Source organism: Pyrus communis, chromosome 12, assembly GCF_963583255.1.
Source record: "Pyrus communis chromosome 12, drPyrComm1.1, whole genome shotgun sequence".
Taxonomy (NCBI): domain Eukaryota; kingdom Viridiplantae; phylum Streptophyta; class Magnoliopsida; order Rosales; family Rosaceae; genus Pyrus; species Pyrus communis.
The window spans coordinates 18,196,223-18,210,216 of NC_084814.1; the positions used below are offsets into that span (position 1 = coordinate 18,196,223).

At 38.8% G+C, this 13,994-nt stretch overlaps 1 pseudogene; it reads right to left on the reverse strand.

Moving 5' to 3' along the window:
* Positions 1 to 3,011: 3,011 nt before the first annotated feature.
* Positions 3,012 to 13,994, reverse strand: part of LOC137710853 (protein yippee-like At4g27745) — a 30,117-nt pseudogene continuing 19,134 nt past the window's right edge.

Below are 13,994 nucleotides of genomic sequence, written 5' to 3' on the forward strand. Positions count from 1 at the left end.
CTTGGGTCCCCACATCTAGGTTCTGATGCTCCACTGAGCCCTATGACCAATCTTAATGTCAACCAATCCTCTGTTAAGCTCAATGAAATAACAGTTGTAGTTTCAGGTTCCCCCTCAGGAACCTCCAGTTCTGATCAGTCCATTAGTCCACCAGTTACACAGTCCTTATCCCCTACACTCCCTGTGGTACCTGAATTCCAACCTGAACATCTCCAAGTGGTGTTACCTATACCACCCCTCAATCTTCATCCTATGCAGACAAGATCAAAGAGTGGTATTTCAAAGAAAATTGCACTTTTAGCTGCTATTCATGAAAATGGGGGAGTTGATTTGAGTCAAGTAGAGCTTGCAACATATAAATCTGCCTTAAAGTCACCAGTGTGGTATGAAGCTATGCAAGATGAGATTTCAGCTTTGCATAAACAAGGTACATGGTCTCTGGTACCTCTACCACAGCACAAGAACTTAGTAGGCTGCAAATGGGTCTTCAAGATCAAAAGGAATGCTGAAGGATCTATTGGGAGATATAAGGCTAGACTTGTTGCTAAAGGGTTCAATCAAGAAGAAGGTATTGACTATGGGGAGACTTTTAGTCCAGTTGTGAAACCTACCACTGTGAGATTGGTTATAGCTCTGTCTGCACATTTTGGTTGGTCCTTGAGGCAACTAGATGTGAAGAATGCCTTTCTTAATGGCATCTTACAAGAGGAAGTCTACATAACTCAACCACCTGGATTTCAGGATTCAAAACATGAGGCTTATGTGTGTAGATTACACAAATCTTTATATAGCTTAAAACAGGCCCCAAGGGCATGGAATGAGAGATTCACTAGCTTTCTACCATCCTTGGGGTTCCTCTCCACATATGCAGATTCTTCATTGTTTGTCAAGACTGTGGGTACCTCTGTGGTGATTTTACTTTTATATGTGGATGATATCATCATCACAGGTAGTGCAACACAAGCTATTAATGCAGTTATTCACTCTTTAACCAAGGAGTTTGATATTAAAGACTTGGGGCCTCTTCACTACTTTCTGGGCATACAAATTGTGCAGAAAGAGGATGATGTGTTCTTATCTCAGGATAAATATGTCACAGATTTGTTACTTAAATCTGAAATGTTGCTCTCCAAACCATGTGCTACACCATGTTTGCCATATAACCGTTTACTCAAAGATGATGGCAAGCCCTATAATAATCCTGGTTTATACAGAAGCTTAGTTGGTGCTCTCCAATATTTGACATTTACTCGACCTGATATATCTTTTGCAGTGCATCAGGTTTGTCAGTTTATGCAGTGTCCAATGGAGTCACATTTTTTGGCTGTTAAGCGCATCCTCCGCTACTTAAAGGCTACACAAGGTTGTGGTCTTCACTATATCAAAGGTTCATTAGAGATTACTGCCTATAGTGATGCAGACTGGGCCGGGGATCCTAATGATAGAAGGTCTACTACTGGATTGGTTGTTTTTCTGAGTTCCAATCCAATTTCATGGTCGTCTAAGAAGCAAAACACAGTCTCTCGGTCGTCCACGGAAGCTGAGTATCGGGCTTTATCTACAACTGCAGCTGAACTTGATTGGATCAAACAACTGTTGTTGTTTCTTCACGTTCCACTATCTATGCAACGTGTTCTGCTTTGTGACAATTTATCCGCTATAGCTCTTACTTGTAATCCAGTTCAGCATCAAAGAACTAAGCACATTGAGATTGATGTGCACTTTGTTCGAGAAAGGGTTGCTAAACAACAGCTACAAGTCCATTTTGTGTCTTCGCATGAGCAATATGCTGATATCCTTACAAAAGGGCTATCTGCACCACTTTTTCAGACACATTGTGCCAATCTCAGGCTCAGCTTTACTGCTCCTGAGCTTGTGGGGGGATGTTAGAGGTATTAAGATCCAATGGCTACAAAAGAAACATATGGCCAGAGATTAAGAGGGTAGTTAGTTTGTTAAAGATTGTAGCTTAGTGAGCAAGCTATGCTTGCTGATATATACTGTTGGTGTAAACAGTTGTAACTAACAAGAATATTCAGATATGAAAATATAACCTTTCTTTCTCTAATCTCTCTCTCATCTTCTTCATCTTTCTCATTGTATTTCTGTTTTCTTTTGTTCTTGAAAACCTTCTACTGGTTTACAGGAATTTGGGTTTTCCTGCTGGAAAACCCAGAATTTCCCCGAGCTCGTATCATTGTCATGTCTCCACTATTTCACACGATCCATATATGAAAATTTAACTACTCAACAAGATGAACACAACTTGGTGCTCCCTTCCCTCTGGAAATCACTTTCAAGGTAAAACTTTCGATGACATCCAAGTTGCATTTCTTATAATTCTAACCTAAATGTGTACTACTTCATCGTCTCCTTGTCATACGTTTACATCTTTAGGACGCCTTGCATCAAGATTAGTTCGATGACTGTATCTTTATTTTGAGGAAAACATTGAAACCACTTACGTGCGATTTATTAAATGGGTCGGCACAAGCACAAGCATGATACCAGCTTGATATGAAGTCATTCGATGAGTTCGGTGATGACGAAGTTGATGAGGATGGAGAGAGTTTACGATTTGAAGAGGCTGCTGATGATTCAACTTAGTATCTTTAAGTGGATGTCTGTGAAACAATTTACTAAGTTCAGTTCCATTCTGGTTCATCTTTGAGAAGCCGATCGAGCTAAACGATTTTGTTCTTAACTTAAGCAAATGCTATTATTCTATCTACTATTGCATTTTTATTTTGATTTGGTCTCCTTAAGGATCTTCAGTGATGGGTAATGCTTCCTATTTACCACTAATCATAATGCTCATGCATATCTGGAACAAAACATGCTGTTCTTCCAAGATGACAGCCCTGCATATACTTCACTCACAAGAAATCCATTTACCCGGAATGTCATTGATAGCCGGCTTGCTCTAGACAGCAGCCTGCTCGGGGGGAGTATTTACGACGCAAGTTACTGAATGAATATTTCTAGCCGGCTTACTGAATGAATTATTCACATCTTATTCCAATTAATTATATGTCGGTTTCCAGATACAATATTCACACAAACAGACACGAGGAATCCACAACGAACAACAACAATTGAATTTTTCAATTGTTAAGAATTTGACAAGATGAATACAAGCATGAGCACCCATACTTACATCTAACATGCAGACAACTGAACTTGAAAGCCTTCACAGATACTACCAGTCTTCCTTGACTATCTTCGATTTCTCAAGAATGAATTTCCCTTCCTTGTACTTCTGTGTTAGTTCATAGGCGCGTTCATACTTCCAACCCAGCACCTCATGGCAGTCGCAGCAGGAGACATCAGCAACCGTGTGCAGCCCAGTCATGAGTTGTCTGTCTTCTTTTGGCCCGACTGTAACGTTCATTGCATGTGAAAACAGAAACGCTCGACCATTTCTACCCTAAGATTTAATAAAATTGAGAGTCGAATCAAGGTTTTTGCAATCCACTCATCATACCCAAATCCTGAAGATTATCGTACATACACACACACAATAACCATACGAACACAATGCAGAAAATAGAAACTCTCATCCGAACACAAGACAACCGCTCGGCTCCTGGCATAGATAACTGAGTACATATTGAATCTTCATTTCATTTCCAACATGCAAAATGGCGAAATTTTAGTTCCTCATTTACTCCAAAATTCAATGTAGTGAAAAGTAAAAACCAATTCATATCAAAAGAAGATCGTTAGTTAATTGAGTATGAACTGAATCTTCATTTCAAATTAGGAAAAGGCTAAAATTGTATTCCTCATTTCCTCCAAATGTAGTGAAAAGTAAACACCAATTCATTTCACTGTAAAAGACCGGATTTTCGTTAGTTATCCAATAAGCATAATGAGCGGCAATCAGAAAACCCACAACAACTTGATCAAAGTAAAATTGTTCACCTGAAAGGCTTTCGGCAATTGCAGCAGCTGTACAACCTCGGCCCAACCAATTCCGCCATCGAAAATCAAGATTGTTACGAACAAGAACAGACCCCTTAAAACCAAAGTATACAAAATCAAGACCCTCTCGTTACAGAGCATCCAGCAATCAGCATAACTTCTTAGCAAAAAATCAAATTTACAAAAATTGAAGAGTAACAAAATGCTTACCTTTTTAAACCAAAAGATATTGGTCTATATGATTTTGGATATCAACTAATCTTGTACGCAATTTCTGTTGACAGAACAAAACAGGACAGTGATTACGTGAAGAATCAAACAACTTAAGCCAATGATTAAGAGCAGTAATGGTGATCAGTAAAACCGATAATTGCACAAAAACCCAACTTCAAAAACCACCACAAGATCAGAAACAAGGTAAAACTAAATCACAATATCTGGAAATGAATCGTGGCTTAAAAATAAAACCCAGAATTTAAAAAGTGAAAATTTTGAAACTTTTTCATTAATTATGAAATGGGCAGTGGAGTGATCACCTGAAAATGCACGAGATATTGAATATGTGAAGATTAAACGGATTGATTAAGATTGATTAAGAGTTGTACCTGCCCAGTGTGCCATGATGACTTTAGAGAGAGAGAGAGAGAGAGAGTTTAATCGTAGTAGCAGTAAAGGACAGATGCGTCAAGTGTCTGGGTGAGGGAGTAGATTCTCTTCTATCTTTTTTCTCCTCCCTCCTGTTCAGGTTCTAAAAAACGTTAAACGCTAATAGAACGACGGGCAACGGTCTAGTACCTAGACGGCCCAGGCAGAATTATGTAAATTTATTTTATATCTTCTAAATAAGTGCTTATTTACACTAAAAACATATACTTGTATGGATAATAAAAGAATGATAAAATACAAAACTAATACACAATGTACATCCATCCAATAAGTTCAATATTTAAAAAATGGTAAGCATATAATCATAATGAGGAGTATTCTTCGATGATAAACTAAATTATTTTTGTTTATAATCTTTGCATTAGATTGGGTATAGACTAAATAACTCATATGACATTTAGATAAAACATTAATATATATATATAAACTTTTGAAAGATAAAAGCCCATGTAGTGGGTTGTTGTGTAACTAAAATCCATTGAACGTGCACTCCACCTTTCACATTACCCGAGCCCAAATAAAGTAAAACACCTTCCCAATTTCCCATTAAATCAGTTCGGGTCTTCATCTTCTCTTCCTTATCTCTTTCAGAAGAATCAAAACCACAAAGTGAAACTGAAACTGCAGCTTGCATGGTCGCACCGCCACGATTAAAATGTCAAATACCCTTTCTCTCTCTCTCTAGGCGTACTCTCTCTTCCTTCATTTGCTCACATACGGCAAAGCTGCAGAAGCTTGCCGAGATCAGAAGTTGCAGTTTCAGAGTTGTTGCACGTTTGGGATTTGCAACCGCCTAGAGTGGCACCTAACGCCACCTAGACCGCCTAGTGAGCACCTAGACGGCCGTCTAAATCCTCTCCGCCTTAAGCGAACGATTTGGTCAAAATCGGATCGGAGCTCCGCCGTCCAGTGCCTAGGTGCTGCCTACGCCGATTTTTAGAACACTACTCCTATTTGAATGATTATAATTAAGTCATCTTATATTAATTTTATATAGAAAGAGAAAGACAAAATAGAAAATGTGAGAGGAGGGAAGAAAATGAGATGAAAAGAGGAAGAGAGAGAATCCTACCCATGTGTCTTATGATACGAGGTTATTTTAGGAATGATAGTGGGTGGAGAAATAAGGTTTTAATTTTTTAACTTTTGGTGGTGGGTAGGGTTATAACGTGGGTGGAGAAATAAAACATTAGGGTGGGTCTAGTAGCCCATTACATAGAAAACACCAAACAGTGAAACCCTAAAGAAGCTACAATCTCTGTAGCTACTGCCTTCGCGGCATAGCTCATGTTATATACCAATCAACACAATTTGTCGCCCCCTTGACCGCTTGCGAGTGCCCCATTGTTGAGTAAAAGTAAGGTCGCATCATCCTCCTAGGACCATCACAACAATCGTTGCCACATGACACAAGAAGTCTACAAGAAGAAAGATCCCACATGCAACATTGCTAACAAAGGCGAACAGCAGGAAGGACCAACAAGGGCCAACAAAGGTGATGGTGTAAACACCTAAGCCGAAGTTCTACACATCCTCCCTAAATTCCACGACAAATTGCGAAAAACACAGATGATAATCGATCTAACTTGTAAATGGATGGGAAGATGATGGAACCCACTGATGAAGATGATCAGGAAAGATGAACTATGGGAGATGGAAGAAATTTGTGATTTGGATTTGGTGTAAAGCTATTGAAATCAATGGAAAGAAGAACAGTAAAGTGATGATAGTTGCCACCGATCATAGCCACGACTACGGCCAGCGACAACAAGGAAAGACTAAAGACATGTCATTTCACCTAATCATCTACCACATGTCTTTTTACTTAATTCTAGTTAACTTTTACATTAAAAGTTACTATTTCAGTTTTGAAAAAAAATTAATCAAGGTTAAGTGAAATGACATGTGACAAATGATTAGGTGTATGGTGAGCATACACTATACTTTATGTTTATGATCGTAAGCAAAAATGCTCACTTAGCCATTAGAGAAATTTCGATCATTTAATCTCAATAAAATAGTAGGATTACAAGGAATGAGTTCATTCACAGAATAGTGAGAAGGACTCTCACCGAAAAAGAGAGAAAGAACTTTCACAAACACTTTATATAGTTTTGCATTCATTATCGTGTCTGCATTTGGGACCTTTACATAAATGGACCAAGATTGTCTCCCCTCTTACTTTTCATCCCCTTCCATCCCTTCTTACTTTTCTAACCATTGATTTCATGTTAAGTTAATTTAATGCTCCAGATTTTGCCACCTCACTAACTACTCCAAAGCATCTTTAAAGCCTTATTTTCCAGACTTTTTCTACTGCCTTTCCCACCCCACTTTCTCCTCTCTCTCTCCCCTCCTCCACTCTTTCTCCTCCTCTAAGACCCATAAACCAAAACAATGTATGAACTTTGAAATCCCAAAAATCCACATCCCTCACCCAATTCACCAAAAACACCATTTGGGTTTCCACCAAAATGCATTCCCCAAGCCAAAGGCTTTCCCTTTTCCTCTTCTCCCTGCTGGTTTTGCGCCCCATTGCAAAACCAGATCTGGCTTCTAACCAATTCACCGAAAACAACTACAACTTTTTATACTTAAAAAATACGTTTTCAAATCTTAAACTTAAAAACACAATGCATGAGTTTTTGAAGTTTTTTAACTCAACCAACCTCTGCTCCCTCTTTGATCATCTTCTCTCCTTGCCCTCTCTCACTCTCCAATATTTGTCACTCTTTCTCACTCTCTCTCCTGTCGTTCTCAATTTCTGCCTCTCCTCACCAGAATCACTGAATCAAGTGTAGCCTCTACGATCTTATTTGTCCAATAAACCTATTCGACTCAGTCGTCGACATTGCGTCGATTTTGAGCCGCGGTAAGGGCTTTTTCTACACGCCAGATGTCGTCGCTGTCGTTGTGGAGCCAATAATAATTAAAAAAATTATGCAGGTGACATGTGGACTTTTGGATTAGAAGGACAAAATTACCCTTAAGGCACATCAAAAATTCCCACGCACATGCAACGAACAATAATGGCTTAATCAAGGAAGAGTCAAAGATGATCAATATGGTATTTATTCAAATCCCTTTCATCACTCCTTATCAATCCCTTATTGATTTATGCTTTTTAGCCAAAATGGTCTCTAAGATTTGCATAACTCCTCACTTTGGTCACTGAGATTTGAAATCGATAGAATTGGTCTCTAAGTTTGGCCACAATCAATCATTTTGGTCATTCCATGAAAAACCTCCATTAAATAAGAGTAAAATGACAAAAATACCCTCAATTTTTGTCAAATCATTTTGGCATATTGCTTATTATATTGAGGGTAACTTCATCATTTTAATCCTTATTCAGCATAATTTGTACTGAAGAACCAAAATGATTGATGGTGGACAATCTCAGAGATCATTTTTATTGATTTCAAATCTCATGGACCAAAGTGAGGAGTTAAGCAAATCTCATTGACCATTTTGACTAAAAAAACCTTGATTTTATTCAAAAGGTAATCCCAAAACTTCCTATTTAAATTAGGAATAATTGTTATGTTAATTGCAATATATTATTTCACATAACCCAATTACACCATATATATGCCCGATTTGTTAATTGCAAGATATTATTTCCCAAAACTTTCTATTTAAATTTCACTTTTGTCATGAACAACTTTGATGGCCAATTTGTTTAGTATGTGTATAAGTTATAACAAATGCAGCTACAGCTGTACAAACGAAGGCAACCAAAATTTTCAAAGTAAAGCTGGGAGGGCTTATTGGGGATAGTATAGCCTGCTCTGGCAAGTGAAAGAGTAATGGTTGCTAAGCAAACAGCAGAGATTTTGAAGTTATCCAAGGAGCCCACATCATTCTTCATAAACAAGATGATTAGTTAAAAACATTCTAAACTACACATTTTTCCAAAAGGTCTCCGCTTTCTCTCTTTAAAACTTTCTCTGTGAAACACAATCCCAGTAACTTTTGTTACTAGTCCTAGCCTTTGGCTTGAGTGCCGGAGGCATCCACTCCTCCTTCTTTCCTTCCTTTGTTTTTTCCTTCATTTCTTCTTTCCTCTCTCTCTTCTCGGTTTTCTTCTGAGTTTTCTCGGTTTCACTCTCTTTTGCCCTCTCCCTCTTTTTCTCTCCTCTCATCTCCTTTGTTCCTTTCGCCTTTTCCAGTTTTCTCCCTTCCTTTTTTATTCTTGGTTCTCTCTTGATTTTAATCTCAGTTTTCCTTAAGCCAAGTCCCTAACTATCCCGAACTTTAAGCTCTTTATGTAATAACCCGTCTTGGGATTTACGGAAGAAAAAATATATTTTTGTATTTTCACTAAGTTTGGGGATATTTCCTTTTAAAAATGGTTTTTGGGTCTTAAATGGTGTGCCCAAGGGGCCCACCTTGCTTTTGTGTCCTCGGTCTCTCTCCTCTCTGTTCTCCCCCGAGTCAACCTCTTCTTTCTCTCTCTTTCAGTTCTCAACTCCCTCTCACTCTTTCTCCCTCTTACCCTTGTTCTCCCTCCCTGTACACCCTCATCTCCCTCATCATCAATCACCACAACAACAACAAAACATCATCACCACCACCCCTGCGTTCTAAAAAACGAAGAAAGAACACCACAAACCCTTCTTTTCTTTTCAGCTGGTATTGTTCATCATCTTCTCCATCGTGTTTCGTATTTTTTTGACATTGGTATGCTTCTAAAAAACCCTTGGGATGTGTTTTAGGGTTAGATCGAAGCTTATGTTAAGTTGTGTCTACGTTTGAATCGCAGAAATAGCTCAGAGTAGCTTTTCTAAATTTTTCGGCGAGCATCGCCCCTTTCGAGGCAATTTCTGGGCAAACCACGATGAGTTGGTTGGCGTGCAAGGTATTAATCTTTTTGTCTCACAGAGTACTACAACTTTCGTTTTTGTTTCACCTAATTTCGTTGAGTATTGAAGAAGTTATATCCATTTGAATCTTACCCAGTTTCCGGCGACCTCCAAGGCTTTCGTGGTGTTTTCCGGCCAACCCTCGGTGAGTTAGCTAGGAGGTACTGTTCTTTTCGTCTTTTTGAGAACTATGACTTTTATGTTTGGATCACTTGATTTGGTTGAGTAACGAAGAAGTTATGGGCGTTTGAAGTTTGCCGAGAAACCGGTCAAAGAGTGGCCAGAAAACCACCCTCAACCCAAGCCTTTGGGTCGGGTTACCCAACCATTTTACCCAAGCCCTTGGGCCAAGCCTTTAGGGCAGAACCCAAGTTTTAGGCCCAGCCCAGGTTCCAAAACCCATCAGAACCCAAGTCCCTTTTAAACCAAAACCTTGGGCCTCTGTGACCCAAGCCCAATCCGTTTTAAAACCGAAACCCATCAGAACCTAAACCCAAGTCCAAACCCTTTGACTCAACTCGGATCCAAGCCCAGACCCAATTGACCCGGTCAGACCCGGACCCATGACCGTTGACTTTTGACCAGTCAACGATCAGTGTTGACTTTGACTTTGACCTGTCAACGGTCATCGTTGACTTTTTAGGTTTTCGTTCGAGACTTCTCCTAGGCTAATTTTGATGTCCTGGACCTATTTTTGAAGTCCGTTTTCCCAAATTCAATCGTTTGAGTAGAATTTGACTAAATGTACCCTTTTTGTGCTTAGGGGCAATTAATTGTGGCGTTTCGGTCTTTGCTAGTTGCGTGGCTCTTCGGCGGCTAAGTACTGTGAGTGGACCCCTTCTAAAAATGCATGTTTTTATAGTAGAAATGCATACATGAAAAGTATGATTTGATGACTATGTTTTATGAGATAACATGCTTACTAAGGCTAGTTTGAATTATTACTATTTTTCCTATAACCCGTGTTCTTATAATATATCTGATGGATGACGATATGATATTTAGAACATGTTTAGAACACCTCTTTATAGTATAGATGATGGATGACTTTATACTATGAAGTTGTTTTTCAATATATGTATGTTCAATGGTTTTGTACTTACATAGTGATCCTTATTCTGCTACGGGACGTAGGGATAGATTATGGTCCGTCCCAGGTAACGATTTGGTGTTGGCATAGGGCCTGGAGTGTGTTTCCTCTGGCTATTAGCAAAGAGATGGGGAGCCGGCATGGGGTCTGTAGTGTATTTTCCTTTGACTGTCTGCTCAGAGACGAGGAGCCAGCATGGGGCCTGGGGGTTATCGGACATTCACTAGTGATTATTAAATATACAAGTTATAATTTGAGACATTGAACGGCATGCTAGGTTTCAAAAAACCTATGTTTAACATGATATATATGTGTTTTCATAAAACCTGGGGGTTAGTACGTTGATAACTGTTATATATATATATATATATATATATATATATATATATATATATATATATATATTAACTTGGTCCACTCATGTTTTTTTTCCGCCCCCTTAAGGACCTAGGAACGAGGATTACAATCTGAGCTATGAGGCATTCCCCTACCAGTGATATCTTGCTATATTCTCTACTTCGGCATATATTGTAATAGAACATTTCTATCTTAAATTTCCGCTTGTACTCTGTAATAGACGTATGCTCTGAACATGTCACGCATTTTCTAAATGTTAAATTGTTAGTTGTTGAACTTTAGTATTGTGTTATTCGTTCCTATTGCATGATTAATTACAATATTTCTGCATGTGTCACATGTTCGTAGCTTTTGCATAAATTAAATGGCTTTCGCCACCTTGAGGGTGTCAGCCAGCACGTGACCATCCCGATGTCCCTAGGACATCGGGGTTAGGGCATGTCACTTTATCCGACATTTTTCCTCTGCTTTTATTGCGTTCTGTCTTTTCCTTCATCCCCATCCCACTATGTGCTCGGATCGGCGGGCTCTAATGAGAAAATGGATACCAAATTCACTTCCCTCCCTCACTTCCCTTCCCCCAACCAGCATGCTCCCATCGAGGCCAAGTGTTGGGTATTTTACGTACCCTTTAGCCTCACTCTCTACCCATATGTTACTTTGTTTGTATATATTTGCAGGGGTTTGTGAAGAGGACTTGGATATGATGTCTATTTTCTTTGTTCAGAGTTTTGCTTCCTCCAAGGATGTGACAATGATAGGAGCATATTCATGCGACTTAAATGGCTTGTTCTCGTGCATTTACGTTATGTTTCTTTAGTTATTTTAGTACTTTAAGCTATTTTCGTGTGTTTGTAGGTTCTAAGGGCAAGGTATGCAAAAGGATGCCTTTTGGAGCCTTTTGGAGCAAACTAGAGATTGGAATGGATATCATATGCTTGGAGCCAAGAGGATGGACGAAATTGAAGACTTGAAGTAGGAAAGTTAAATCCTAAAAGACCTCATGTTTGAGCATCATTGAAGACTCCTACGCATTTTAGAACACGAAAACAACATTCCTTGCAACCTTAGGACAATGCCGTGTGTTTCCTTGTGTCTCCCTTCCTTGCCATGCAAGGAAGGGCTTTGTTCCCTATCTTAAACACTTCCACATATCATTCACCACTTATCATACATCACATATCATTCATCACTTATCATCAACACTTATCACTTATCATAATCACATATCATACACTTATCATCACCACTTATCACTTATCATAATCACATATCATTACTTATCATCACCACTTATCACCTAACACAAAACCTTGCAGCCACATCCATTCCACCTCATTGCACATGCATCTTCATCCACCACACATTCCAGCCCATTCCTACACATGTGCCGTGCATCTCCACAATCCCATTCATCAACACATGCATTCACATGTTTTCACAACCTAATTCACATGCACATTCATCCACCTTTCTCCCTAAAACCGTGCACATGCAAACACATTCACCCACATGCACCCTTTATTCTTTCATCATTCCATCCACTCATTCATCAAACCACTCCCATCCATTTCATCATTGCAAACATTCAAACAAACACCACACATTGCCGTGACTCTTCACTCCCATTTCCAGCTTTTCCTTTGCATTCCCCCTTTAATCAACACATGCATCCCCTCACCAAGAAATCATTCATTCCACATGCACCCAGAAATCACTCAATGCCGTGAGTTCCCATTGCATTTCCAGCTTTGCACATGCATTCACTCACCACAAACAAGTCACATGCATTCATCAACATATCTAGCTGTCATTCACATGCATTTCATTCATCATTTCCACCCCCACATGTCCCTTTAATCCACATGCATTTCCACCTAGCTTTCCACCTCACAACCACCAGAAATCAACCAAAACCGTGCATTCCCTTTCATTTATGTCAAAGCACATGCACTCCCACCCTTTAATCACATGCATAAATCAGCCACATGTATCTCCCATCACCATTTCAGATTTCCACCCACCTCCTAGCTGTCATGTTCCCTCTTATTTACCTATAAATAAGCATGCATTTCAGCCACAATTTACACACACTCATTCATACACATTTCATTCACTCCTCCATTTCAGAAATTCATCCATTGTACATACCACCAACACTTCCCCCTTTTGTGCCGTGAGTTTCCCTATTAATCCAAACACCATCCTTCCATTTTCACCACTACCCAAACCATTCACACCATCAAACTATCCTTAGACCTTGTGTTACAACGAAGAGGAAGAGAAGAGTGCCTAAACGTTCATACAATTCAAGTTTGAGTTGTTGGAATGTTTAGGTGTTTCTTTGATTTCAATGTTTAATTTCAATACTCTTTGTTTTGTACGTATGAGGAATGGAAGAGAAGAGTGCCTAAACGTTCATACAATTCAAGTTTGAGTTGTTGGAATGTTTAGGTGTTTCTTTGATTCTCTTTGTTTTGTACCATGAGGAACTAAAACCCCCTTGGCTAGGGGGTAATTCGAAATATATGTTTATGCTTGCATTTTGATTTGATTACTTCTAATTACATTTCATAAGTTGTGAATTCAATTTGTTTAACTGTTTTATTGATAACCTATTTATGTATGTTTATTGAGAGTGCACGCTTAATTTTCATGCATGAATATGACGCTAGAATATAAGTGAGTTTCACCTAATAGTTATGAACTTATATTCACAAGTAGTGGAGGTTGCTTATAAACAATCGCGTTAAATAAATTCTTGGCATAAGTTTCATGCAATCATAGTAACGAATGCCTCGTCAACACTTATAGTTTTCAAAGAACTTAATGATTCTTGCTTGTATCTCTATTAAGCAATTCATGTAGGAAACTTGTGGGGAATGCTTTGGGTTGTCGTATGCAATCATCCAATTCATTAACTTAAGGAAAACTTGACGGTTAATTTAAGCGGACCTAATTAACCCGGGGTGATGAGTTTCATAATTTATTGAAATGCAATTGGAAATCGTTTTATTATGCAAGTGTAACATGTGTGGAGATGAACCCCTTGGCTAGCATCCATTCATTCCATTTCATCAATTTCATATTTA